This window comes from Macaca mulatta, chromosome 1, assembly GCF_049350105.2.
Source record: "Macaca mulatta isolate MMU2019108-1 chromosome 1, T2T-MMU8v2.0, whole genome shotgun sequence".
Classification (NCBI taxonomy): Eukaryota; Metazoa; Chordata; class Mammalia; order Primates; family Cercopithecidae; genus Macaca; species Macaca mulatta.
In genome coordinates this window covers 21,999,496-22,009,308 of record NC_133406.1, presented here as the reverse complement: position 1 = coordinate 22,009,308, position 9,813 = coordinate 21,999,496, and positions in this window count along the sequence as shown.

Genomic DNA, 9,813 nt, shown 5'->3' with positions numbered 1-9,813 from the left:
TAGTTTCCTCACTTGTCAGTTTTTGTTTTTGTTGCAATCACTTTTGGTGTATTTGTTATGAAATCTTTGCCAGTTCTTATGTCCAGAATGGTATTTCCTATGTTTTCTTCAAGGGTTTTTATAGTTTTAGGTTTTACATTTGAGTCTTTAATCCATCTTGAGTTGTTTTTTGTACATAGTGAAATAAAGGGGTCCAATTTTAATCTTCTGCATATGCTATTCCAGGATCATGTATTGAATAGGGAATCCTTTCCTTATTGCTTGTTTTTGTCGACTTTGTTGACGATCAGATGATTGTAGTTGTGCAGCTTTATTTCAGGGTTCTCTGACCTATTCCATTGGTCTATGTGTCTGTTTTTGTACCAGTACCATGATGCTTTGGTTACTATAGCCTTGTAGTATAATTTGAAGCTGGGTAGTGTGATGCCTCTGGCTTTTTTTCCCCCTAAAGATTGTTTTGAGTATTTTAACTCTTTTTAGGTTCTGTATATATTTTAGAGTAGTTTTTTCTAATGCTGTGAAAAATAACATTGGTTAGTGTTATAGGAATAGCATTGGATCTATAAGTTGCTTTGGGCATTATGACCGTATTAACAATATTGATTCTTCTATCCATGAGCGTAGAATGTTTTTCCATTTGTTTGTGTTATCTCTGATTTCTTTCAGCAGTGTTTTGTAACTCTTGTTGTAAAGATCTTTTGTTGTAAAGATCTTTCGTCTCCCTGGTTAGCTGTATTTCTAGGTAGTTTTTTTTCCTTTTGTGGTTAGTATGAATAGAGTTGTGTTCTTTATTTTGCTCTAAGCTTGAACATTATTAGTATGTAGAAATACTACTGATTTTTGTACATTGATTTTATATCCCACAAGTTTGTTGAAGTTTATCAGATCTAGAAGCTTTTGGACAGACACCACGGGGTTTTCCTAAGTATAGAATCATGTCATATGTGAAGAGAGATAATTTGAATTCCTCTCTTCCTATTTTGATGTTTTTTATTTCTTTCTCTTGCCTGATTGTTCTGGCTAGAACTTCCCAGTACTATGTTGAATGGGAGTGGTGAGAGTAGGTATCCTTGTCCTGTTGTGGTTTTCAAGGGGACTGCTCCCACCTTTTGCCTGCTCAATATGACATTGGTTTGGGTTTTCATAGATGACTTCTATTATTTTGAAGTATATTCCTTTGTAGCCTAATTTTTGTGGGTTTTTAACATGAAGGGATGTTGAATTTTATTGAAAGCCTTTCTGTGTCTGTTGAGATAATCATGTGTCTTTAGTTCTGTTTATGTGATGAATCACATGTATTGATTTGCATACATTGAACCAACCTTGCTTTCCGGGGCTAAAGCTTACTTGATCATGGTGTGTTTTGATATGTTGCTGGATTTGATTTGCTAGTATTTTTTTGAGGATTTTAGGCATGGATGTTCATTAAGGATATTGACCTAAAGTTTTCTGTTTTGTTGTGTCTTTGCCAGGTTTTGGTATCAGAATGATGCTGGCCTCATAGAATGAGTCAGGCATGAGTCCCTCTGCCTCAATTTTTTGGAATAGTTTCAGTAGGATTGGTATCAGCTCTTTTTTGTACATCTGCTAGAATTCAGCTGTGCATCTGTCTGGTCCTGAACTTTTTGGTTGGTAAGCTTTTTATTACTCATTTAATGTCAGAATTCATTATTAATCTGTTCAGGGTACCCATTTCTTTTCCTGGTTCAATCTTGTGAGGTTGTATGTTTCAAGAAATTTATTAGTTTCTTACAGATTTTCTAGTTTGTGTGCTCAGAGATGCTTACAATAGTTTATGAAGATTTAAAAAATTTCTGTGGGATTGGTGATAGTGTCCCTTTTGTCATTTCTGATTGCATTTTTTTGAATCTTCTCTTTTCCTTTATTAGTCTAGATAGAGGTCTATCAATCTTATTTATTCTTTCAAAAAACAAATTTTGGTTTTATTGATCTTTTGTATGTTTTTTTTTGTGGTCTCAGTTTCATTAAGTTCAGCTGTGGTGTTGGTTATTTCTTCTGTTAGTTTTGAGGTTGGTTTCTTCTATTTCTAATTCCTCTAGGTGTGATGTTAGGTTGTTAATTTGAGATCTTTCTAGATTTTTGATATGGGTGCTTAGCACATAAACTTTTATCTGAATGCTACTTTAGTTGTATCATAGAGATTCTGGTATGTTGTATCTTTCTTTTCATTAGTTTCAAGAAATTTCTTGATTTCTGCCTTAATTTCATTGTTTACCCAAAAGTCATTCAGGAGCAGGTTGTTAAACTTCCATGCAATTGTATGATTTTGAGAGATCTTCTTATATTAATTTCTATTTTTATTGTGCTGTGGTCCAAGGGTGTGACTGGCATGATTTTGATTTTTAAAAAATTTGTTGAGAATTGCTTTATGACTGAGCATGTGGTCAATTTTAGAGTATGTACCATGTGCAGATGAGAAGAATCTATCTTCTGCTGTTGTTGGGTAGTATGCTCTGTAGATGTCTGTTAGGTGGATTTGGTCAAATATTGAGTTTAGGTACCAAATGTCATTGTTAGTTTTCTGTTTCAATTATCTGTCTAATACTATCAGTGGGGTGTTGAAGTCTCCCTCTATTATCGTGTGGTTATCTAAGTCTCTTTGTAGGTCTCTAATAACTTGTTTTATGAATCTGGGTGCTCCAGTGTTGGGTGCATATATATTAGGATAGTTAAGTCTTCTTTTTGAATTGAACCCTTTCCCATTATGAAATGCCCTTCTTTGATCTTTTTGATCATTATTGGTTTAAAGTCTGTTTTGTGTGAAATAAAATATGAACCCCAGCTCTTTGTAGTTTTCTATTTGCTTGGTAGATTTTCTCTATCCCTTTACTTTGAGCCTATGGGTGTCACTGAATACGAGACAGGTTTCTTCAAGACAGTATACAGTTGGGTCTTGTTTCTTTGTCCAATTTGCCACCCTGTGCCTTTTAAGTGGGTCATTTAGCATGTTTACATTCAAGATTAGTACTAGTGTGTGTAGATTTGATCCTGTAATCATGTTTTCAGGTTTTTTTTTCATTTTTTAAAATTTTTATTGTACTTTAAGTTCTAGGGTACATGTGCACAATATGCAGGTTTGTTACATATGTATATATAATGTGCCATGTAGGTGTGATGTACCTGTTAACTCTTCATTTACATTAGGTATATCTCCCAATGCTATTCCCCATTCCTCCCTCTACCCCACGACGGGCCCCAGTGTGTGATGTTCCCCACCCTGTGTCCAAGTATTCTCATTGTTCAATTCCCACCTATGAGTGAGAACATGAGGTGTTTGGTGTCTGTCCTTGTGACAGTTTCTGTCCTGTTTGCTCAGAATGATGGTTTCCAGCTGCATCCATGTCCCTACAAAGGACATGAACTCATCCTTCCTTATGGCTGCATTGTATTCCATGGTGTATATGTGCCACATTTTCTTAATCCAGTCTATCATTGATGTACATTTGGGTTGGTTCCAAGTCTTTGCTATTGTGAATAGTGCCACAATAAACATACCTGTGCATGTGTCTTTATAGCAGCTCTTTGACATGCTGCTGAATTTGGTTTGCCAGTATTTTTTTGAGGATTTTTGCATTGATGTTCATCAGGGATATTGGTCTAAAATTCTGTTTTTTTGTGTGTGTGTGTGTCTCTGCCAGGTTTTGGCATCAGGATGATGTTGGCCTCATAAAATGAATTAGGGAGGATTCCCTCTTTTTCTATTGATTGGAATAGTTTCATAAGGAATGGTACCAGCTCCTCTTTGTACCTCTGGTAGAATTCAGCTGTGAATCCATCTGGTCCTGGACTTTTTTTGGTTAGTAGGCTATTAATTATTGCCTCAATTTCAGAACCTGTTATTGGTCTACTCAGGGATTCAGCTTCTTCCTGGTTAAGTCTTGGGAGGGGTGTATGTGTCCAGGAATTCATCTATTTCTTCTAGATTTTCTAGTTTATTTGTGTAGAGGTGTTTATAGTATTCTCTTGTGGTAGTTTGTATTTCTGTAGGATCGGTGGTAATATCCCCTTTATCATTTTTTATTGCATCTATTTGATTCTTCTCTCTTTTCTTCTTTATTAGTCTTTCTAGTGGTCTATAAATTTTGTTGGTCTTTTCAAAAAATAAGATCCTGGCTTCATTGATTTTTGAAGGGTTTTTCGTGTTTCTATCTCCTTCAGTTCTGCTCTGATCTTAGTTATTTCTTGCCTTCTGCTAGCTTTTGAATGTTTTTGCTCTTGCTTCTCCAGTTCTTTTAATTGTGATGTTAGGGTGTCAATTTTAGATCTTTCCTGCTTTCTCTTGTGGGCATTTAGTGCTATAAGTTTCCCTCTACACACTGCTTTAAATGTGTCCCAGAGATTCTGGTATGTTGTGTCTTTGTTCTCATTGGTTTCAAAGAACATCTTTATTTCTGCCTTCATTTTGTCATGTACCCATTAGTCATTCAGGAGCAGGTTGTTCAGTTTCCATGTAGTTGAGCGGTTTTGATTGAGTTCCTTAGTCCTGAGTTCTAGTTTGATTGCACTGTGGTCTGAGAGTAAGTTTGTTATAATTTCTGTTCTTGTACATTTGCTGAGGAGTGCTTTACTTCCAACTATGTGGTCAATTTTGGAATAAGTGTGATGTGGTGCTGAGAAGAATGTATATTCTGTTGATTTGGGGTGGAGAGTTCTGTAGATGTCTATTAAGTTCACTTGGTGCAGAGCTGAGTTCAATTCCTGGATATCCTTGTTAACTTTCTGTCTCGTTGATCTGTCTAATGTTGACAGTGGGGTGATAAAGTCTCCCATAATTATTGTATGGGAGTCTAAGTCTCTTTGTAGGTCTCTAAAGACTTGTTTTATGAATCTGGGTGCTCCTGTATTGGGTGCATATATATTTAGAATAGTTAGCTCTTCCTGATGAAGTGATCCCTTTACCATTATGTAATGGCTTTCTTTGTCTATTTTGATCTTTGTTGGTTTAAAGTCTGTTTTATCAGAGACTAAGATTGCAACCCCTGCTTTTTTTTTGTTTTCCATTTGCTTGGTAGATCTTCCTCCATCCCTTTATTTTGAGCCTATGTATGTCTCTGCATGTGAGATTGGTCTCCTGAATACAGCAAACTGATGAGTCTTGACTCTTTATCCAATTTGCCAGTCTGTGTCTTTTAATTGGAGCATTGAGCCCATTTACATTTAAGGTTAATATTGTTATGTGTGAATTTGATCCTGTCATTATGGTGTTCGCTAGTTATTTTGCTTGATAGTTGATGCCGTTTCTTCCAAGCATTGAAGGTCTTTACAATTTGGCATGTTTTTGCAGTGGCTGGTACAGGTTGTTCCTTTCCATGTTTAGTGCTTCCTTCAGGAGCTCTTGTAAGGCAGGCCTGGTAGTGACAAAATCTCTCGGCATTTGTTTGTCTATAAAGGATTTTATTTCTCCTGCACTGATGAAGCTTAGTTTGGCTGGATATGAAATTCTGGGTTGAAAATTCTTTTCTTTAAAAATGTTGAATATTGGCCCCCACTCTCTTCTGGCTTGTACAGTTTCTGCCTAGAGATCAACTGTTAGTCTGATGGGCTTCCCTTTGTGGGTAACCTGACTTTTCTCTCTGGCTGCCCTTAACATTGTTCCCTTTATTTCAACTTTGATGAATCTGACAATTACGTGTCTTGGAGTTGCTCCTCTCGAGGAGTATCTTTGTGGTGCTCTCTGTATTTCCCGAATTTGAATGTTGGCCTGCCTTGCTAGGCTGGGGAAGTTCTCCTGGATGATATCCTGCAGAGTGTTTTCCAACTTGGTTCCATTCTCCCGGTGACTTTCAGGTATACCAATCAGACATAGATTAGGTCTTTTCACATAGTCCCATAAATCTTGGAGGCTTTGTTCATTTCTTTTTACTCTTTTTTCTCCTAAACTTCTCTTCTTGCTTCATTTCATTCGTTTGATCTTTAATCACAGATACCCTTTCTTCCACCTGATCAAATCAGCTACTGAAGCTTGTGCATGTGTCATGTAGTTCTTGTGGCATGGTTTTCAGCTCCATCAGGTCATTTAAGGACTTCTCTACACTATTTATTCTAGTTAGACATTCGTCTATTCATTTTTTAAGGTTTTTGGCTTCTTTGCGATGGGTTCGAACATCCTCCTTTAGCTCAGAGAAGTTTGTTATTACCGATCGTCTGAAGCCTTCTTCTCTCAACTCATCAAAGTCATTCTCTGTCCAACTTGTTCTGTTGCTGGTGAGGAGCTGTGTTCCATTGGAGGAGAAGAGGCATTCTGATTTTTAGAATTTTCAGCTTTTCTACTCTGGTTTCTCCCCATCTTTTTGGTTTTATCTACCTTTGGTCTTTAATGATGGTGATGTACAGATGGGGCTTTGGTGTGGATGTCCTTTCTGTTTGTTAATTTTCCTTCTGACAGTCAGGACCCTCAGCTGCAGGTCTGTTGGAGTTTGTCGGAGGTCCACTCCAGACCCTGTTTACCTGGGTATCACCAGTGGAGGCTGCAGAAGAGAGAATATTGCAGAATGGCAAATGTTGCTATATGATCCTTCTTCTGGAAGCTTCGTCTCAGAGGGGCACCCGGCTGTATAAGGTGTCAGTCGGCCTCTACTGGGAGGTGTCTCACCATTAGGCTACTCGGGGGTCAGGGACCCACTTGAGGAGGCAGTGTGTCTGTTCTCAGATCTCAAACTCTGTGCTGGGAGAAGCACTACTGTCTTCAAAGCTGTCAGACAGGGACATTTAAGTCTGCAGAAGTTTCTGCTGACTTTAATTCAGGTATGCCTTGCCCCCAGAGGTGGAGTCTACAGAGGCAGGCAGGCCCCCTTCAGCTGCAGTGGGCTCCACCGAATTCGAGCTTCCTGACCACTTTGTTTACCTACTCAAGCCTCATCAATGGCGGACGCCCCTCCCCCAGCCTCACTCCCACCTTGCAGTTCAATCTCAGACTGCTGTGCTAGCAGCAAGTGAGGCTTTGTGGGCATGGGACCCTCCAAGCCAGGCACGAGATATAATATCTTGGTGTGCCGTTTGCTAAGAGCGTTGGAAAAGAGCAATGTTTGGGTGGGAATGTCTCGATTTTCCAGGCACTGTCTGTCATGGCTTCCCTTTTCTAGGAAAGGGAATTCCCCGACCTGTTGCAGTTCCTGGGTGAGGTGATGCCCCGCCCTGCTCTGTGGCCTGCGCCCACTGTCTGACAAGCCCCAGCGAGATGAACCTGGTACCTCAGTTGGAAATGCAGAAATCACTCGCCTTCTGTGTCTCTCATGCTGGGAGCTGCAGACTGGAGTTGTTCCTATTCGGCCATCTTGGAACCTCCCTTGTTTTCATGTTTTTAGCTGGTTGTTGTATAGACTTGATTGTGTAGTTGCTTTACAATGTTAATGGTCTGTGTACTTAAGTGTGTTTTTGTGGTTGCTGGTAACAGTCTTTTGTTTCCATGTTTAGCATTCCTTTAAGGACCTCTTGTAAGGCAGTTCAGATGGTAATAAATTCTCTTAACATTTGCTTGTCTAAAAGGAATTTTATTTCTCCTTTGTTTGTGAAGTTTAGTTTGGCTGGATATAACATTCTTGGTTGAAATTTCTTTTCTTTAAGGATGCTGAATATAGGTCTCCAATTTCTTTTGTCTTGTAGGATTTCTTCTGAAAGGTCTGTTGTTAGCCTGATGGTGTTCCCATTTTGGGTGACCTTCCCCTTCAGTCTAGCAGTCTTTAATATTTTTTTCTTTCATTTTGATCTTGGACAACCTGATAACTATGTGTCTTGGGGATGGTTGTCTTATACAGTATCTTGCAGAGGTTCTCTGAATTCTGTGAATTTGAATGTCAACCTTTCTAGTGAGGTTGGGGAAATTTTTATTAACAATATCCTCAAATATGTTTTCCAAGTTGCTTGCTCTCTCTCCCTCTCTTTCAGGTATACCAATGAGTTGTAGGTTTTGTTTCTTTTCATAATCCCATCTTTCTCAAAGTTTTTGTTCATTCTTTTTTATTCTTTTTGTTTGTTTGTTTCCAACTGACTGAATTGATTCAAAATGGTCTTCAAGCTCTGAAATTCTTTCCTTAGCTTCGTCTATTCTGCTTTTAATACTTCTAATTGTATTATGAAAATTCTGGAGTGAGTTTTTCATCTGCATAAGATCAGCTTGGTTCTTTCTTAAAGGGCTATTTTGTCTTTCACTCCTGTATCCTTTTACTGTATGCCCTAGATTCTTTGAATTAGGTTTCAACTTTCTCCTGAATCTGGATGATCTTCATTGCCATTCAGATTTTGAATTCCATGTCTGTCATTTCAGCTATTTTAGCCTGGTTAAAAGCCATTTCTAGGGAGCTAGTGCAGTTATTTGGAGGAAACAAGAGAGTCTGGCTGTTTGAGTTGCCAGAGTTCTTGTACTGATTTTTCCTCCTCTCGGTGGGCTGATGTTCCTTTAATTTTTTTTTTTTCTGTTGAAAGCTTTATTTGCACACACTTACGGTAAATGAAAATTTTATGATTTGGGTAAAAGTTCATTCTTTGGAAAGTAATATTTTACACAAGGAGAAGTTAAGGATACTGGCTCCCAAGACAAAGCTTAGATTCAAGCCTGGTTTCACCATTTACACCAATCCTCTGATTTTGCTCAGTTTCCTTATGATACAAGGCACTCAGTAGCACATGCCCAGCACACAGTAAGTGCTCAGTAAGTATTGGCACTATGAAGTTCAAACAGCACCACTGGTAAACTAAGTTCAGATATCAGAGGTAGACACTGTTTATACATCCTCACAGCTGAGGTGATGCCATCGTGAAATTTTTATATCAAGAGGCCTTTGGTAAAAATGATGAGAAGAGCAGAGGAATGGACTTCCTGTAGCACCCAGAAATAAATGTTAAAGGAGCCTATTTAATACTATAGTAACTTCTGGACTTCCAGAACAGTGAAAAAAGAGGCTGGGGTAAGGAAGATAAAAGGCCTCCCACCACCCTGCATGCTGACCTAGGGGATGCTTGCTTCTACTCTGTGGTTAGACCCTCCAGATGGCAAAAAAAAAAAAAAAAAAAAAAAAAAAAGCAAAAAAAAAAGCATTATTCATTCTTTAACCTAAATTATCCCCATGGCTCAATCTCTACACCTTCATCACCAAAGAGAACCCACTTCTCTCTAAAATTTCTGCTGTTCACATAGGTAAACACTACCACAAATGCTCTCCATTCATCTGAATGAAGATGCCAAAGAAGGACTTTCACTGCAGGTTTGTTTGTTGCATTCAAATTATACAATGTAAGGATAAAGTATACAATACACAAAACCCCCAGCATCAAACAAACAAGTGAAACAAAACACCAGAATCACACATTTCCTCTAAATTCACAGTACAAAAGCAAATATGGAAATGATTTGGTAGGGAATAAACCATGGCATATTTTCTTCTTCCTCAAAGAAAGTCACATCAGTCATTAATATTTATTTCCCTGTGAAGTTCATTGTTCCAATTTTTCAGGTCTCCTTCAACTCTTTTTTTCCTCTTTTTTGTTTTTTTGAGACAAGATCTGACTATCACCCAGGTTAGAGTGCAGTGGCACAATCAGACCTCACTGCAACCTCTGCCTCTCGGGTTCAAGCAATACTCCAGCCTCAGCCTCCCGAGTAGCTAGGACTACAGGCCCCTGCCACCACACCTGGCTATTTTTTTTTTTTTTTTGCATTTTTTGGTAGAGAGGGGATTTTACCATGTTGGCGAGGCTGGTCTTGAACTCCTCACCTCAAGTGATCTGCCTGCGTCGGCTTCCCAAAGTGCTGGGATTACAGGTGTGAGCCACTACGCCTGGCTCCTTGCTTCAACT